At 40.2% G+C, this 20,196-nt stretch overlaps 2 long non-coding RNA genes and 1 pseudogene across 2 annotated transcripts; all 3 read right to left on the reverse strand.

The window, feature by feature from the left end:
• LOC120320056 overlaps window positions 1-20,196 on the reverse strand; it is a 164,849-nt pseudogene that overhangs the window by 123,013 nt on the left and 21,640 nt on the right.
• On the reverse strand, window positions 1,206-12,844 carry LOC120320061. The gene is made up of 3 exons (XR_005559885.1): window positions 12,787-12,844; window positions 2,993-3,205; window positions 1,206-1,374 (listed from the first exon to the last, which is right to left on the reverse strand). It is a non-coding gene; the product is annotated as an uncharacterized LOC120320061 (long non-coding RNA).
• Window positions 12,855-20,139, reverse strand: LOC120320060. The gene is made up of 3 exons (XR_005559884.1): window positions 20,094-20,139; window positions 19,813-19,952; window positions 12,855-12,913 (listed from the first exon to the last, which is right to left on the reverse strand). It is a non-coding gene; the product is annotated as an uncharacterized LOC120320060 (long non-coding RNA).

The following is a 20,196-nucleotide window of genomic DNA, read 5'->3' on the forward strand; positions in this document are numbered from 1 at the left end:
GGTAGCTAATTTTTTGTTGCTCAGGCCCAGAACAGACTTCCGGAAGTGGCATCCACAAAGAGAACACGTTCTTCAAGGAGAGAAGCAACTTAGAACTAAGGAGAAACTTTCTGACAGTTAGAATAATTAACCAGTGGAACACCCTGCCTCCAGAAGTGGTTAATGCTCCAACACTGGAAGTTTTTAAGAAGAGACTGGACAGCCATTTTTTTGAAATGGTATAGCGTTTCCTGCCCGAGCAGGGGGTTGGACTAGATGACCTCCAAGGTCCCTTCCAACTTTATTATTATTATTATTATTATTATTATTATTATTATTATTATTCACATACTGTATTTGAATCCTACCACTGAATAATCCATTTAGGAAAGTTGGGGCCAGAAAGTTAGAAGCTATGAAATTAAGAAGACAAAGACCCCTAAAATCTACATACCCCACCCAAACTCTAAGCACAGGAAACATAAAGGATTAACCCACTAATACCAAAAGGGCACCTGCAGGCTCAGGCCAAAGTACATGACACAGGAAATACAAACATCAAACAGGAACAGGAAACAACCTAAAGAGCCCCAGAAGGTATAACAACCCACCACTCCCAGCAACATGTGGTCAGCTTTCCCAGAGCCACGCTTCTGTCTGGCTCTGCTCTTCAATAAACTCCAATCTTCATTTTAAAGCAGTCTCCATTTTGTTTATTCCCAGCTTGGACTGGACCCTGATGAAGATTTTTCTTTCAACAGATCTAAAATCATTTCTCAAGTTACAAAGAACTCAGATGTTCCTAGTAAAAATAAACGTGGAAAGATCCACCCAAACTGCCAAATAAAAGAGAGATTTCCTACGCAATCTACAACATCATTCTTTCTACCTCATCCTTTAAAGTATTTTTCTTATAAATCCCATTGAGGGAAGAAATTGGATATCATGAAAATTGAGAACTAAACAATCAAACTTACATGAGTCTTTAACATGCATATTGATCAAAGTTTCCCTGTGGTGTCACCCACCTTCCTGAGTGGAGATGGTCCCCTCTGGACAAGGAATGCAGTCGTAGCAACAAACTGGCTCTCCTTCTCGAGCCTGCTTGACAAATCCAGGAAGGCATTTTTCCACACATTTAGACTGAGGCAGAGACTAAACAGAAAAAGAAGAAATGCCAAAGAAAATATGTCAATACTCACCATCCATGTAAGATGGAGGTAGACATGAACATCAGCCAAGTCGTCTCTTGGCTTCACATAGGCAAATATGAAATCTGTTACCACTTCCAAATGGTTGCAGGAGAGACAATTGCAGGCAGATGCTTCATTCAGTTCCTCCCTTTTTCTTCTGATTTATCAGATTACAATAAAGTAGCTTTCTACTTAACAAAGTCTGGAGGGATGAAATGGAGAAAAGGTTTAACCTTTAAGTGGCAACCGGTGGGTTCCTCCTCATAGTGAAATTAACATGCATTCCTCCATTCTTCATAAATGCTTGATTTTAAATTATCCACAAATATTACATTTTAGAGTGAACTTTATTGTACAATATATATTTATTTTTCATTTCATTGGATTTATTAAATGAGACTAAAACTGTGAGGAAGAAAGAAACTTCTGACCAGTAGGATCTGGAAAGGTTTCTTCTGGAGTGCATAAAACATTGCAAAGCTGTTTCCCTTTGAAAGAAGTCCAAAATTATCTCCCAATTAAAATAAAAAGGGAAAATTCCTTACAAATAAAGGCTGTCAACATTAAAGATATTCTTCATTCATATATATACAGTATTTGTTCAGTTTATACGGCTGTCATGCTGGTGAACTAAAACTAAAACTGGCTGACTAGTTTCTAAAACTATAGTGAGGTGAGATGGAGGTGAGGTCATGAGAATGTGTCCCTCAAAAAGGGTGAGTCAGGCATTTTTTTGATGCACCACATGGGTCATGAGTGTGAGTCATCTGTGTGAAAGGGATATTCAACACAAGGTATCCAACACAAGGACCTTTCTGTTGAGAGATTACAATTAGGTGACACAACCTGACAGGAAAATACACACTCATATTTATTATTAGTTTAATTTGTAGCCTCTCAGTATGTTCTAAGGCAGCTAACAGTCAAGATAAACAGTTGCATTCAAGAGATTTTCAGATGAAGTGACTCTTACAAGCCAGTGCCCAAATCTAAGTAAGATTTCCCTCGAAATTGTCCTATATTATTTCTGATATCAAGATTTTGTTTTGCACCAAAGCAATGGTTCAATACTTCAATTTTCAAGTCATTTTCAAGCCATTATCATGGTGAGATGGGTAGCAAATAAATTTAATCAATCAATCCATAAATGAGCTCACATCATATCAGTCATTGTTATTTCATGTGAACTGAAGCCTTGGACCTCCTTCATAAATTCCACTATTCCAGTGCAGGTTAAAGAGAGGCAGCTATAAGCATGTTCTCAGCTGATTAAAAACATCCCAGACTGTGAGCCTGCAATTTTGGGAGACCCCTGACTCCAATCAAGGCAAGATGAAGCTTATTTAACAATTGGACCAACAGGACCTCCATCCAGTCTTGATTCCATTTCATTGGATTCAGTCCAAATCTGAACTCAGGGACTGGTCAACAGAATTGCCTTCACCTTTGATATGTGAAGGCAAAAAACTAGTGAACCTGAAGCTATTAACACCAAAATCTCAAGCATATGAGTCCCTGTCTCACCAGTTTTATGGTGATACTAAACTGCCAAAAGGACGCTAAATGGCAATGATTTGTGTCCTAAACAATAATCACCCCATCTCTCATTTTGGATCAGCTTACAACAGGGTTCAGCATGACAGCATCAGAAGGGAAGCCTTGGTCAATAGAACTGAAGCATGCTTATCTGCCTAAGAAAACTATAGAGGTTTTACTCCACACATTCAATTCTCAGTGAAGGTTATCCACTTTTTTGACTGGGTTTAGCCCATTTGAAACAGCTTTGGAAAAAAGAGAAAAGACATCAATATTTTCCTCACCTTGTTGAGCAACTTTAACTGTGACAAAGCATCTTGGTTGATTGTAAGTCTTTGTCTTTCAAAACTCCCCAATTGCTTGTTGGAGGAATCCTCCTTGAGGAGAATCGCCCTAATAAAGACCCTCAAGTCTGCTGCTAGGTCTCCATCCTGATCCAAGTACACTTTCAGCAGGGAAAGATTGTACAATTCCCTCTTCTTTAGAAATGAATAGAACTAGAATGGAAACATCCAGGAATTTAAAAGCAGAAATCTTGGTTTCTTATCTCTTATCAATTTTTACATTTGAATCTTTCCTCTATGGTTGTTTAACTTGCAAATATTGTGAGTTGGGAGAACAAGTGTTACCATTATCTTCAAACTGAAGTACAAAGATTGAGAAATATTTCTAAATCATCTTGTATACTGATAAAATGTACATTGAGAAAATGTAGTTGACAAAAATTGTCAGTCACATATAACAATCTAGCAAAGGTCACCAATCAAGTAAACAAAATACAAAATAACTAGAGTATTCATGAACTCCTTGCAAACAATAGAGTGATTACCAGAAAGCAAGGATTTGTTAAGAAGGAAGTTGCAAGGCTAATCTTCATTCAGGCAGAGGAGATAGGAAAAATGACCAGATGAAGTAATTCTATTTTATTGTAAGGCTATATTAACAAAATCTTGCAGTGTGAAAGAACAAATCTTTCACCACCTCTTTTGATAATCAAACAATTTAGTGAGAACTTTTCCTGAGTTTCTTTCTCTGCCGGTTACGTAGCTGTTCGTTGCCCCCCTCCAAACCATTTTATTTGATCCTTCCTTGCATCCCTTTCTCTGGTCCTCAATTCACACCTATCGTTATACTTCCTTAACAGATTGGGTGAATGATGGTGGTATAACTTGTTTCTAGCAAAGAATTAACAAAATGCTTCATGGTGTGATCATGGGGATCTAGTTAATTGAGTGCTGGACGGTATAATTAATTGGATACAATTGTTTCAAAAATTGCACTCAAATAAATATTAATATTACTGATAAAATTGGGGAGTTACGAAAAATAATTAGACAGTCACATTTTTTCTATATTTTCTTTAACAAAGGAAGTGGATAAATCATGATTTTCTGATGCAAAAATTATAATAACACCTGGACAAAGTTATTTTGGTCTCCTTTACAAATTCCCAGCTTCTCTCAGGTCCCTATAGATCCCTGTCAGGATGCTGCCCTCCTGATGGGAGGGGGGACCTTTGGAGCTCTCCTGTGATGTGTTTAGCTTTGCTTTGTTGACTCGGTTCCGCTGCCCGAGGTCATCTGCCTCCCCTCACCAAGGAAGAGATGTCTGGGAACATCTTACTGCAGTTTCCCTCTGGAGTTCTCACAACCTCTTTGCACCCGTGGATTGCCTCCTATGGACTGGGCAGTTGGGAGGGTTTTTGAACAATGGGGTTTAGCCTAACAATTTCACCCAGGAACTTAAGATTCTTTCTGCCTTCTCTTGCTGTCAATGGCTCTCAATAAAAGTTCCTCTTGAAATGATGCCAGTTTCAAGAGTTCTGCTTTCCTGAGAGATTCAGCTGAGGCAGGGCCTTACAGCTTCCAAAAAATAAAAATATGATTTTGTGTTAGAGAGAGGTGCATGAGTAAAATTCAGTAGGAAACTAACTAATTGTTAGCATCCAGGACTTGATAAATGATTGTATGAATGTAATGAATGGCAGCTATAATCTGTATTAATATTTCATTTGTAGTTTTTCTCACATTATTCTATGCATAGAATGTTTACTCATTATAATAAAGTAGTAGTAATATTTTAATGTTATGATAATAACTGTATTGTTAATTTGTCAATAATGTCATTAATGATCTAATGGAAGGAGCTGGTTTAAGCCTTGAGGAAAGACATCAAGCAGAAGAGCCATGTTGGAACAGAACAGAGCAGAACAGAACAAAAGCTGGAAGGAACCCTGGAGGTCTTCTAGTCCAGCCCCCTGCTCAAGCTGGAGAACCTATACCATCTCAGACAAGTGATTATCTATAGTCTCTTCTTAAAAAATCTCCAGTAATGGAGCGCCCATGATTTCTGAAGGCAAGCTGTTCCACTGGTTAATGGTGCTCATTGTTACCAAGTTAGCAAGTTTCTCCTTAATTCCAGCTTGCTTCTCTCTTTGATCAGTTTCCAACCATTGTTTCTTGTCCTAGTTTACAGCAGCTTAAAATCAGAAAAATTCTGGGAACATTTATTTGAATATATAAAAGGTCTTGGTTGTTGAAGGGAGGATGCAGCACTCTTCCGATAAGTAGGAGATGTTGTACAGGAGCTTACGGTCTTAAACCACCAAGCCCAGAGAGCAAAAAAGACCCTAAAAATGAATTTAGCCTGATGGATCCTTGTTGGGACCCCCTACCATCCACGGCTGCAGCCTTGGAGCCCCCAACCTCTCTTCACCCTTCTTCCTTCTCCTCTGGGGATTGGTTGCAGCACTTAAGGCGTGGGCCAGAATCTTAATGACACTATAAGTAACAGCTGTATTTCCAATCCGCATCCTATTCTTTTTCTCTTGGGTCTCCACTGGTGCTTTCTGGGTGCATCTTCTCCGGCCTTTGACAGAAAAGATGTGTTTTGAAAAAGAACAGTGAAAATCTTGAAATTGCACAAAGAGATATGGTTTATAGGCATTATTGTTTTCCCAATTCTTTTTCCACTGAAAGGGAAAGCTGCAAATACTATGGACATACTTGAGATACCATTTCTTGTTAGCTGAAAATACTCCAAGCACTGTCATGATCCAAACTTTCCCTTCAATGGGTCCAGGCAAACCTTCAAGTGCTGAATGGAAGGCAAGAATTCTGTCCCGAAAGGAATCATATTCTATGAAGTGAACAAAGACGTTGACTTGTCTCCACTTAGAGAGGGCATCCCTGAGGAATGGGGTATGTCCGGTTGTTGAGAACCGTTGTGATATAACAACACAAATTCTATTCTTGACAAGCATAGGAATAAAAGTCCTCATGAAATTCTCTCCCTTCTCTGTGTCTGGAGCAAAGAGACCAATCAGGGTCCATCCAAAATGGAGGAGCAGTTGGACAATTCCTGGGTACTGAATCCCTTCTTTGGGGAGCATCGGATGGAAAAAAGGAAATTGACTTTTATCACTCAGAGCCTCTGAAGCAATTCTCTCACTGACCTAAAAAAAGGAATTCAGTGTTATATTTGGGGTCCTACAACTCCCATTTTTTAGCTTTTAATAAATCCAATATTTTTCTCATGCACACAATAACAATAACAATAACAAAGTTGGAAGGGACCTTGGAGGTCATCTAGTCCAACCTCCTGCTCAGGCAGGAAACCCTAAACCAGTGATGGTGAAACTTTTAGAGACTGGGTGTCCAAACTGAAACCCAAAACCCACTTATGTGTTGTCGGGTGCTGGGTGAGCATGGCCCATTGGATGGGTGTGGCCAATTGGGTGGGTGTGGCCCATTGGGTGGGTGTGGCCACCTGCTTTGTGGGTTTGCCTCAGGTGAGAGTCCGGGGAAGTGGAGGAGGGTTGGCTATGGTCATCCATGGTTTATTATTAGCTCTAAACAGGTTGCAACTAGAGTTTTCCTTTGTCTCAGGAAGGTTGCAAGAAAATCTCCCCAACCTGCTGAAGTATTTTGTGTGAATGTGGCCCTTACTAGAAGATAAGGGCCATACCCAGGTTCAACCTCCAGAAATAAACCATGGTTAAAAGTTGCAACTTTGAATGCAGCCGTTGGTGAAGTGATCAGGTTAAGGGGGTTGTATGGCTGTGACCAGAGGTAGCCTGGTGTAGTGGTCAAGGCGTCAGACTAGTAACCAGGAAACCATGAGTTCTAGTCTTGCCTTGGGCACAAAGCCAGCTGGTTAAACCTGGGCCAGCCAACCACTCAGAGCCCTGGGAAAGAGGCAATGGCAAACCACTTCTGAAAAACCCGGTCACTATGGTCTTTCTGATTACTTTCACACACAATCGGTTGAGGCTGTGGGGCTTCCTGACTCTGGCTTCAGTTTTACAAAACCAGCCAAGTCGACTCCATTTTGCTAAACTTGGGCAGATTTTTTTTTAATCTGGTTGCTCTCTATAAAAGTGGCAGGAAAACTTTAATCCTGATCGTGACAGTGAGTAAGAAGTCCTCATGAAGTCTGCAGACAGGCTGATGAAGTTGGGATCCTGGAAGGGCAGGAGGGCTGAAGGAGGTGGTTGTCCCTTCCTGTCAAGGGCTGGGAGGGCGTGCTGGAAAAGAGGAATGCAGGTGGATCCCCTTTATGATTTGGCTCAAGCAGCCTCAGACATGGTTGGAAAAGGTTTCTTTGAGGGCGAAGCCTTCCTAGCAGACAGCAAGGGTGGGAGAGCACCAGTGGCATCACAGCAAAGGTGGTTCCACAGATTGGGGGTCAAAGTCAATGCACCCCCTTCTGTTAGCAGCACAGTGCAGCATGGATGGTCAGGCAGGAAGCCCTTCAGGAGGCGAGTTCCAGGCACCTGCAGGCTAGGAGAGCTCACCTGAGTCTGTTTGCATTTGGTCAGATTCAGCACATCCAGCATTGGTGTCCCCTTTGCAGGACTCAGTTGCAGAGACCCTGGAAGTGTGTTGTGTGAATGTCCCACCAGGTGGTTGACAGTTGTGCGTGCACTCAGAACTGAACTGATTGAGTCAAACTCCACTGGCCATCATGGACGCCTGTGCTCTCCTTAACCCGGATGGGGGAGAAACCCTCTTTCCTGAGCTGGGTGGAGTCATCAACTGAATAAACGGGTGAAGTTCACAACTCATGTTTACGCCATCCAGGTTTTTTCAGGCTTTTCTGCGTTATTTTTAGCAAGCTGGGTACATCTCAGCCTGGCACTGACCACAGGGCGGGGCAAAGGCTTTGGGCTTCAGAGGGAACCAGATTAATAATGGCTTCTTTCTCCCTTGCATTTCCAAAGAAATTTCTAAGGAGCAGGGAACTTTTATCATCTATAGAGCTCCTGACAATATTGACTGAGATTTTAAAATTTTAAATATAAAGTTTAATTTAAATTTAAATTAAAAAAAATAATTTTTCAGTAGCTGGGAACCTTGTCCTGTGCCAATGTGTGAAGAAAGTTCATCATGCTAAGCTAGCATCTGGTTTAGATATTTTGGCATGATACATTATGCCAATGTAGCAGTTCCCTTTCCTTAACCTAAGTTAAGGGTGTTATGTGAACTCAGCCAGATTTACCACAAACCATCTATGTGATGGCCAATGCAGTATCGATATGCAGGTTCTGAGGTTTTGTTTGATAAAAAATACAGGAAACCAGAAGATGCCTTCAAAAGTTACATGTTTATTTAGCTGAGCAAAGACGGGCTTCTATAAAAAGAGAGATAAGCCCCAAATATCGAAAAAGCCTTATTTTTATACCTACTTTGATTACATAAGCAATTCACCAAGCAAAGTTGACACACATAAGATAGAGACTTTGCCCTTTAAGGCTGGCACACTGTAGATAAGAAGGAAGAAAGCAGAAGTAGCTAATATGTTCCCTTTTGGGTGATTTGGGTGTTTCCCCAAGGCACCATATGTTCCTGGGTGGGTTAGAATATTTAGTATTTCTATTGCTGTCCTTTCATAACCTTGCAATCATGGGTCTGGAAGGGGCCAGAGAGATGAGACCATCTACAAATACTCACTGTCCTCTACATCTGGGTCAACATCAAGCTTACACCACTATAAAGCCCAGGAAATGACTCATATGTCTCTTGTCTTTAAGAGTTGCTTAAGCCAAATATTGGTTGAGTTGTGTGCTGAGGAAAAGGAGGAAAACTAATAGTTTTTAAAAATATATAATCTATCTATCTATCTATCTATCTATCTATCTATCTATCTATCTATCTATCTATCTATTTTTAATGTATTTGATGATTATCTTGAATTTGCATTTAACTATCAAACCACACATATTTATTTCCTTCAATTATAATAAACATAAGTTGACAAGCAATTCCAAAGCATATAAATAAATAATAATGCATAATGAAAAGTTATAAGTCTAAGAAATAATTTCACCGTCATTCTCCTGCTTTTGTCATTAGATGTTCCTTAGTGTTTAGATGTGGTCTCAGGATGATAATGTAGCACTTGGGGAAAAAGATGCAGCCCAACAGTCCAACACTGGAGGCCATGATGGAGAAGACCTGCACAGCCACCATGTATTTTCCTTTAGTGCTCAGTTAGGTGGGGAGGAAGGAGACCCAGACACTGCAGAAGACCAACATGCTGAAGGTGATCAGCTTGGCTTCATTGAAAGCTCCAGGCAGGTTCCTGGCCAGGAAAGCCACAGTGAAGCAAATGGTAGCAAGGAAGCCCATGTAGCCAAGGACAACATAAAACATGGTGACAGAGCCTTCGTTGCACTGAAGGATAATCTCTTCAGGCTGGAAATGCAGATCAGAATCAGGAAATGGGGGAGAAACTCCCAACCACATGGCACAGATGAGAATTTGGACAGCAGGACAAGAAAGGATGATGGAGTTGGCCAAGCTCTTCCCCAAACATCTTCTCACTTTATTACCTGGTTTTGAAGCTAGGAATGCCAGCACTACTGTGATCGTTTTGACCAACACAGAAGACACGGCTACGGAGAAGACAATGCTGAACACTGTTTGTCGGAGAAGGCAGGTGGCTTTCCTTGGTTGGCCAATGAAGAACAAGGAGGATAAGAATCAAAGCAGAAGGGAGACCAGGAGGACGAAGGAAAGGTCCCGGTTGTTGGCTTTGACAATAGGTGTTTCAAGGTATTTAATGAATATGAATAAAACAAAGCCTGTGGTTAGGAACAACAGTAGAGTAAAGGACATGAGTATGATGCCCAGATGTTCTTCATAGAACAGGAAAGTTATTCTTTTGGAGATACATAGGACTCGATACTTGTTTGGATATTGATCATCTGGGCACTTGGTGCATTTTTTGGTATCTGAGAAAAGAAAGTAATATTTCTTTTATAGTCTTTCAAATTTCAAGAAAAACTTTGGATAAGATGTGATAAAGAGAGACAGAAAAGTCTCAGTAAACAGAATATACTTTCACTACTACAACAACAAAAATCCCCAATACATACAACTATAAATATAAAAGGTCAATATAAAAGGGGGGGGGAATGACATTGCCATAGGTGTATACTACAGACCACCCAACCAAACAGAGGAAATAGATGAACTTTTTGCTAGTCAGCTAACAAAGGTATGTAGCAAGCACATCACAATAGTAATGGGGGACTTTAACTACCCTGACATCAACTGGGAGACAAACTCCGCACCAAGTGGAAGATCAAACAGGTTCCTAGCAAACCTAGCAGACAAATTTGTCTCCCAAAAAGTAGAGAAGGGAACTAGGGGATTAGCCATTTTGGATCTAATTCTCACTAACAGAGATGAAATGATAGAAGGTGTTGATGCCATAGGAACCCTGGGAGGAAGTGATCATGCAATATTAGAATTTAACATTATAGAAGCACAACCAAAAGAACACAGTCAAACTAGAGTCTTGGACTTCAAGAGAGCTAATTTCAATAAACTTAGAGAGGGCTTGGGAAGGATTCCATGGATGAGAATCCTCAAGGGGAAAACAACTCAAGAAGCTTGGGAAATTTTAAAAAATGAGATAATAAAAGCACAGTCTAGCCCAATACCAACAAAGAGGAAAAACAACAGCTCTCAAAAGAAACCAGCATGGCTGCATAAAGAACTCTCTGACAAATTGAAAGATAAAAAGGACAAGTATAGAAAGTGGAAAGAGGGGAACTAACTAAGTCAGAATATCAGCAAATAGCCCGAGCCTGCAAGATGAAGTGAAGGAAAGCCAAGGCTCAAAATGAACTAAGGCTTGGGACCATAGTCAAAAATAACAAAAAAAAACTTCTTTCAACATGTAAAAAACAAGAAAAAAGTGAAGGAAATGATTGGTCCATTAGTGGGTGGAAGTGGCAAGAAGGTGACAAGCAACAGGGAGAAAGCAGAACTATTTAACTCGTTTTTTGCATCTGTCTTTACACAAAGGGAAAAAACAGACCAACCTATCAAAAATAGTGCCATAAAAAACAAATAGAAACACAAGTTAAGATAGGCAAGAAAATGGTAAGTGAGCACCTGTCCAGCCTAGATGAGTTCAAATCGCCAGGACCAGATGGATTACACCCCAGAGTTCTCAAGGAACTGGCAGATGTGATATCGGAGCCACTGAACTATATTTTTCAAAGATCCTGGAACACAGGGGAACTACCAGAGGACTGGAAAAGAGCTGATGTAGTTCCCATCATCAAAAAAGGGAAAAAAAAATGGATCCAGGAAATTACACACCTATCAGCCTGACCTCAATACCTGGGAAGATCCTGGAAAAGATAATCAAACAAGGAATCAACGAACACCTAGAGGCAAACAAAGTCATTACTAAAAGCCAACATGGGTTTGTCAAAAATAGATCATGCCGGACAAATCTTATTGCATTCTTTGACCAAGTGACAAAATTAGTGGATCAGAGGAATGCTGTGGACATAATTTACTTGGACTTCAGTAAGGCATTTGATAAAGTAGATCATAACCTACTACTTGATAAGATAGAAAAATGTGGGGTAGACAGAATCACCACCAGATGGATCCGTAGCGGGCTGACTGGCCGTACTCAGCCAGTGGTCCTCAATGGAACTGCATCTATATGGAGGGAAGTGTGTAGTGGGGTGCCCCAGGGCTCTGTTCTGGGCCCAGTGCTCTTCAACATCTTCATCAACGATTTGAATGAAGGGATAGATGGGGAACTCATCAAATTTGCAGACGACACCAAGCTGGCAGGAATAGCCAACACTCCAGAAGACAGGCTTCAGATACAGAAGGATCTGGACAGACTTGAACACTGGGCACTAACTAACAAAATGAAATTCAATGGTGAAAAAAGCAAGGTTCTACATTTAGGCAAGAAAAACCAAATGCACAAGTACAGCATAAGTGGCACCATGCTCAATAGTAGTAACTGTGAGAGGGACTTCGGAGTCCTGTAGACAATCACCTAAATATGAGCCAGCAGTGTGCTGCAGCTGCCAAAAAGGCCAACACAGTGCTAGGCTGCATTAACAGAGGGATAGAATCAAGATCACGTGAAGTATTAATACCACTCTTCAATGGAAAGATAAGAAAAGGTGGAAAGGAAATATCTACTTGATGACTTTATGCTGACTCCTGTCTTTGGGTTTCATTGTTCCTTTAACCCAACATCTCTCCCTCTATTGTTCCTCCCAATTAGATATCTCAGCTTATAAGGATAAATGATCTTAAAGATTAACTGATTAAATGAATGATTGATCGATGCATCTATCAGTTTGTAATGTAAAGTCGGTTTAGGCAGGGCTTTTTTTCTCATAGAGCGCCCAGAATGAAGTTCCAGCACCATTTTTGGATGGAATCTTGTAGGGTAGGCAAGGCGGGTTGTATGATGTGTATGAGTTCTGGCACCTCTTTTTGGGGGGAAAAAAGCATTAGGTTTAGGTAAACAAAACCCATTGATCAAAAATTATTCCTCAAGTTACAAAGAATACACATATTTCTAAGAAAGATAAATATGGACAGAAACATCCGAACTGGGAAATGAAAGAGAGATTTTCCATGCAATCCACAATATCCTTTTTCTTATCATATCCTTCAAGATATTTTTCTTATATATCCCATTTAGGGAAGAAATTGGACACCATTAAAATTGAGAACTAAACAATCAAACTTACATGTGTCTTTAACATGCATATTGATCAAAGTTTCCCTGTGGTGTCACCCACCTTCCTGAGTGGAGATGGTCCCCTCTGGACAAGGAATGCAGTCATAGCAGCAAACTGGCTCTCCTTCTCGAGCCTGCTTGACAAATCCAGGATGGCATTTTTCCACACATTTAGACTGAGGCAGAGACTGAACAGAGAAAGAAGAAATGCCAAAGAAAATATGTTAGGATTCACCATCCATGTAAGATGGAGGTAGACATGAACATCAGCCAAGTCATCTCTGCGTTTCAAGTAGGCAAATATGAAATCTCTGACCACTTCCAAATGGTTGCAGGAGAGACAATTGCAGGCAGATGCCTCATTCAGTCCCTCTCTTTTTCTTCTGACATATCAGATTACAAAAAAAAATATCTTTCTACTTAACAAAGTCTGAGGGATGAAATTGAGAAAAGATTTAAGCATTAACTGACAACCGGTGGGTTCCTCCTCATAGTGGAATTAGCATGCTGTCAGAGTGGGTCCTTACATTAGACAGGACTTGGACAGCCAAACTGGGATTGAATTCAGAAAAAGTTTGGAAACAGATGAATGGTTCCAGAAAAACAAACATGTGTGCACAATGAGAGACGGATTGCCTTGGGTAGGGGAAAAGTTATATATACCAACAACTCAAAGACTAACTTTCATGCACCTTTGCCATGACACAAAATCAGCAGGGCATTTTGGATTTGTAAAAACTTTACACTTAATTAAACGGCAATTTTGGTGGCCATCAATAAAAAAGGACATAGAAAGTTATGTTGCCAGCTGCCCAACCTGTGCATCAGCAAAGAGGTTGCAAGGGAAATCGCCAGGGCTATTACAACCAGTGGCAAGTCCCTCAGCCCCCTGGAGGGAAATAGCCATGGATTTTATAGTGGAATTGCCAGAAAGCAATGGGAATACTGTTATCTGGACAGTCACGGACCTATTTTCCAAACAGGTGCACTTTATCCCTTGCCAAAAAATTCCCACTGCAAAGGCCTTAGCAAAACTTTTCATCCAGCACATTTACAGATTGCACGGGGCACCCCAACGCATCATCTCTGATAGGGGAGTGCAATTTACGTCTGCATTTTGGAAGGAATTTTTATCCCTCTTAGGGACCACTCAGGGATTGACATCTAGCCATCACCCTCAAGGGGATGGACAAGCGGAACGGTGCCAGTCGGTACTTGAGCAATATTTGAGATGTTTTTTAAATTTCCAACAGAGTGATTGGATGGACTTACTTCCTTTTGCAGAAGTTGCCTACAATAATGCAGTCCACTCCAGCACAGGCTACACTCCTTTTCAAATAGCCAACGGTCCAAAGTTTCAACCCTATGCCAGAGTTAACCCCAAAAGAACCAACGATCCCTTCACTGAAAGAATGGATGGAAAACCTACAAAACACCTGGCCAATAGTCAGAAAATCACTAGATGAAGCTAGGCGGGCATACAAAGCACAAGCCGATAAAAAAAGGGTTGAGCCTACACCATTCATTATAGGAGAAATGGTGTACTTATCTACAAAATACCTAAAGTCCCTACAGCCCTGTAAAAAACTTGGACCAAAATATATAGGACCTTTTCCAATTAAAAGAATCATAAATCCAGTAACAGTAGAATTAGAATTACCCAAAAATCTCAGGCAAATACACCCAATTTTTCATTGCAGCTTGCTGAAAAGAGAGCATCAGTCACCTCTATGGCCAAAAATCCCCCCCCCACCACCTCCAATCATGGTGGAGGGTGAACAACACTTCGAAATAAAGGAAGTCCTTGACTCTAGGAGATATCATCGAGCAACTCAGTACCTAGTTGCCTGGAAACACCTCCCTGCCTCACAAAACGAGTGGGTCCATAAACGTCATGTCAGAGCCCCGAAACTATTGAAGAAGTTTCACACAGAGTATCCCAATAAGCCTAACTAACTTTTATACCTGTTTTGTTTTCTTGCAGGTGGATCTCTCTTATTGTTAAGAGGGGCCAGATGTCAGAATCCAATTATATTTCATCTTTAATTATCAAATATAGAAACTCCCAATTCTGCCTTCTCTGGATTCTGCCATAAGAGGGAGAGAAGGGGGAGAACAAAGGGGCTTTGTGGCCCTCACTTCCTTCAGTAGACTTCTAAGAAACTGAATGTGTTTATTGCAACATCAAGAGGGACTTTGAATGTAAATAGCATCAAAGAACTTTACCATCACAAAAGAGAGCTAATTACCTTTCATGTAGTTTGAAGTCTCTATACAGACGAAAGAAAGGAGCAAGGGGGTGGAATTGTGATGCCTGAAACTATCACTGGAAGGGGGGGTGATTGGGGGGACTGCTGGGGAACCCCTTAAAACCTTGAATGGGAGAGCTTGGACCCCAAGTCCTGTCTAGCATGCCTGCAACCATTTTCTCTTAATAAAGGATTCCTGTTGGAAGAATTATTCCAAGAGTTCTGTCTTCCTAAGATGCAAAGTGGGGTGGGTCCTTACACATGCATTCCTTCAGTCTTCATACATGCTTGATTTTAAAATAAGATATCCAAACATACTCATTTTGGAGTGACATTTATCATAAAAGATTCATTTTTTATTCCATTAGATTTATTGAAATAGAATAAAACCATGATCAAGAAAAGATCTTCTGACCAGCAGATTCTGGAAAGATTTCTTCTCGAGTGCATAAAACTTTGCAAAGCTGCTTCCCTTTGAACATGGTCCAAAATTATCTCCCAGTTAAGATAAAAAGGAAAATTTCTTTAGAAATAAGGGCTGTCAACCCTAAAGATGAACTTTATTTGTATATATATATATATATGTTCGGTTTATATGGCTGCCATGCTGGTGAACTAAAACTAAAACCGACTGACTAGTTTCTAAAACTATAGTGAGGTGAGATGGAGGTGAGGTCATGAGAATGTGTCCCTCAAAAAGGGTGAGTCATGGATCACTTGATGTACCACATGGGTCATGAGTGTGAGCCTTATGTGTGAAAGGGATATTCAACACACGATATCCAACACAAGGTCCTTTCTGTTGGGAGAATACAATTAGGTGACACAATATGACACAGAAATACACACTCATATTTATTATTAGTTTGATCTGTAGCCTCGCAGTGTGTCCTAAGGCAGCTAACAATGAAGATAAACAATTGCATTCAAGGGATTTTCAGATGAAGTGCACTCTTACAAGCCAATGACCAAATCTAAGTAACATTTCTCTCTAAATTGTTCCTTTTTATTTCTGATTTTTTTTCACCAAAGTGATGCTTCAGTACTTCAGTAAGCCAATCTTTTGGATGACAAAGTTGTCGGCTAGGTTGGTTTTGCATGGATTTTTATTATTTTATTTGAGACAATACTGATATTGACAATAGATGTACCATTTAAACAATGGAAAAAAAGTTTTTTATAGAAGGACACATCCAAACAGTTTTTCATTATATACAGCAATACTTTGCAGGGGCCAAGTGTACCTGTGTGTACCTCAAGGTCCAGTCCACCATCCAAGTACTAATCAAAGTCAACTCTACGTAGCATCTCTACTCAGTCAGGATTAAACCTAAAGAAGTTGACATGCCATCATTTCACCTTCAGAAGACACAGGATTTTTAATCTGAAAGAATGCTAAGGGTTGCGGGCTGGGCTGGGCTGGGCTAGGATTGGATTGGATTTCATTTTATGTCCTTTTTTAAAGGTTTTGGGTAATCAACTTGCTGTCCCATACTTTTTCATAAAACCATTTTAAAAAACCAAACAAATGCAGCTTCCTCTGGGCCACGTTTGAACACGTTATGGTGTTCTCCTCATATTCTCTGCATTACAGTGTGAATAATCAGGGATCAAATTCAAACAGCTTTGTGAGAGATTTGGAGGAGAAGCATGAGACTGATCAAACTGCCTTCTTCTGAGAGAGAAGCACCACAAATTCCTTTCAGTATTTCAGAAGAGGTGAGCTTCGTTGATTTAAAAATACCTCTGAGGGATTACAGGGTGGAAGCAGGATACGTGAAAAGTCCTCGTGAAGCTTTGCTTCATTTCCATGTGGCAAGTTCACTGAGATAACTGAAACTAAAATGTTCCTTCTCTCAAGCCTAACTCTTCGTCCCAAACAACAAAATGCCATAAGCATGAATAAAGAAAAGCCCTGGTCAATTCAAATGTCCTTCTAACAACTGCTAAATAGTATCAACTTCTTCACACAGAAATTTAGGCAGCTTCTTTTCAAACAGTGTTCCTCAATTATTTTTAAACCTAAATTTAAGTCATAGTCCCCACTTTTTTTTTTATTCTTTACCTCATTTAACACCAAGTCAGTTTGCATCTGTGCTTTCCTCATTACCGTTGCTGCACCCACTCACTGATTTCCTCATTAACTGCTTTCTGTGGTTCTTGGGCAAAGAACCACATTAAAAATTAATTTCCTTTCTTTTTAGGGCTGCCAATTTTGCCATTTTCAGTCTCACTGGTCTCCTACTCTTTAGTGCAGCTGTGGTTAATTCATTGTAAGGAGTTTGGAAGATTCAACTCAATACTTGGAAGGTACATTTGTAGCAGCTGATGCCTTTCAGTGTGCCAGCCTTACTGAAGACGCCCTACTTTTCTCTATTTTAACCATCTTGGATTCTTTGTGCAGCATTTTTTAGGTTTTTCTCGACTGCCAAAAAAGACAGGCAGATGACAGTTCGTAATATAAAATCAAGAATGTTTTAAATGAAATTTGTTTGTTCTAATAGCATTTGGGCACTCTTATTAGTTTAACGAAGAGAAGGACGAGGGGTGACATCATAACAGTGTTCCAATATCTCAGGGGCTGCCCCAAAGAAGAGGGAGTCAAGCTCTTCTCCAAAGGGCCTGAAGGCAGGATGAGAAGCAACGGATGGAAACTAACTAACTAATTAACCAGTGGAACAACCTGCCTCCAGAAGCTGTGAATGCTCCAACACTGGAAGTGTTTAAGAAGAGATTGGACAGCCATTTGTCTGAAATGGTATAGGGTTTCCTGCCTGAGCAGGGGGTTGGACTAGATGACCTCCAAGGTCCCTTCCAATATCATCATCATCATCACTATTATTACTATTATTATTATTTTCCATACCATTAATTTTAATAAAAATAATTATATACCCCAATTTTCTAAATTGTATAAATTCCCAATTCTGCTCTGAGGGCAGCAGTTGAAGTCCTTTCATCCACCCTCAAGATACTTCTCAGATGATATGATCGGATTTGTTCTAGTAGTGATATAAGTTAAAGCCCAAAGTTCAGCTCAATATAAGTGCATAATAGAACGGTGGTATTTTGTATTTAATAATTCAGTCTAAGGAAGCTGCATACCTATGATTTTTTTTTAAAAAAAAATTAACAGTGCATTCACTTGTGCCTTCTAAGTGAGCTCCTTTGATGTTGAGGGAGCCCAGATCCAGTCCCAGAGAAAATTCCCCCAGGTAAGGAAAGGTGTGAACTTGCTCTGTTGCCTCCTCATCCATTAGCCCTATAGGGCAATGCTCTCATTTCCCAAGAACCATCACTTTTGACTTTGACTCATCTAAAATCAGATAATTATTATGAGAATAGGATCCAAGTCCTCTTAACAGCACATGCAACCCAAATGTCATATTGGCATCACCTTTTTCTTCAGTTTTGGTACATATCAATCCTACTTCTCATGGCTCCATTGAGCCCCAAACACACTCTCAAGCAAATGAACAAAAATGGGATGGAAGGGACCATGGAGTGTTCCTCAATTATTTTTAAACCTAAATTTAAGTCATAGTCTCCACTTATTTTATTATTCTCCACCTTACTTAACTTGATTACTAAACACCAAGTCAGTTTGCATCTGTGCTTTCCTCATTACCGTTGCTGCACCCACTCATTACACAAAGTAATTGTCCGTTTCTTGGGGAATAGCAAAGGTTTGACATTATCTCAAGGTTTCAAGGCACTTTTATTGATGCAGCTTCCACAATTTCCTCATTAACTGCTTTCTGTGGTTCTTGGGCAAAGAACCACATTATTAAATATGAATTTCCTTTCTTCTTAGGGCTGCCAATTTTGCCATTTTCAGTCTCACTGGTCTCCTACTCTTTAGTGCACCTGTGGTTAATTGATTTCTAATTTTGCATGTTCATCTTCTATCAGGTCCTGTATCAAGGCTATTTGATGGGAGTCCACAGAAATTGGCTCCAGCCCTCAAGGCAAAGCTTAGGAGATGTGGCTCAACAATCACCTTTTCCACTCATTGCCAGGAACTTTCAACCCATTGCTCACCAACAACCAGGCTCAATATTGACTCCCTGAGAGACCCTCCAAGGATGCTTTTTCACTGCAACAATTCTTTGCATCTTGATTACTTAACATTTTCTGTATTACATTTCTGCATCTAACACAGAAATTGTTAAATCTTTCAGTGGTTTTTTTTCTATTCTTCTCATCCTTCAGTGTAAGGATTCTTTCTCAGAGCAATTGTATCACAGATTGGGAGAAGAAAAAAAGAGAGAAGAGAAAAAGATGATGAAAAATAGGAAAATGTTGAAAAGTCATATTTAGTTTGTGAAACTAGGATGATTTTATATGTAACTAAGTCTGAGTGTTTTGTTTTGTGAAAACAGATTTTAAGTTACTGTGTTATTCAGGGCATGGGAAAATGCTTGTGCTTCACTTTGAAACCATATCTAAATCTCTACAGCATCCATGGCAACTGGATGCGACACCTGAGAACCAACAGAACTTACAGAATAACCGAGTTGGCAGGGACCTGCTAGTCCAATCCCATGCTGAAGCAGGAAAGCCCTACCATTCCAGACAAATGGCTTTCCAAATTATTCTTAAAAACCTCCAGTGATGGAGCACCCAAAACCTCTGGAGCCAAACTCTCACAGTTACTGCTACGGAGACACGTATCACCTATTCTATACCTGTGCATTCCTTTTTTCTTGCCTAAGTGTAAAGCCATATTGTTCTCACCACTGAAATGTAGAGATAAGTAATAAAAAAAATATGCCCCCCCCCCATGAGATCCTTTGTAACTGAAGCAGCAGGAAACATTCAATGTAACCAACACTCACAGCTTTTGGAACTCAGCTCTCCTTCTCAATTTCAGTTGATCTTCTGTGTCCCACAGGACTCCTAATAAGGAGTGGTAAGGCCACACTTGGACTTCTGCCTCCAGTTTTGGTCACCACAATGTAAAAAAGATGTTGAGACTCTAGAAAGAGTGCAGAGAAGAGCAACAAAGATGCTTAGGGGACTGGAGGCTAAAACATATAAGGAACGGTTGCTGCAATTGGGTATGTCTAGTTTAATGAAGAGAAGGATGAGGGGGGATGTGATAGCAGCGTTCCAGTACCTCAGGGGCTGCAGGACAAGAAGAAATGGATGGAAACTCATCAAGGAGAGAAGCAACCTGGAACTAAGGAGAAACTTTCTGACAGTGAGAACAATTAACCAGT

The sequence above is a fragment of the Crotalus tigris genome, unplaced genomic scaffold (genome assembly GCF_016545835.1).
Source record: "Crotalus tigris isolate CLP2741 ecotype Arizona unplaced genomic scaffold, ASM1654583v1 scf7180000021153.787222678:297777, whole genome shotgun sequence".
Classification (NCBI taxonomy): Eukaryota; Metazoa; Chordata; class Lepidosauria; order Squamata; family Viperidae; genus Crotalus; species Crotalus tigris.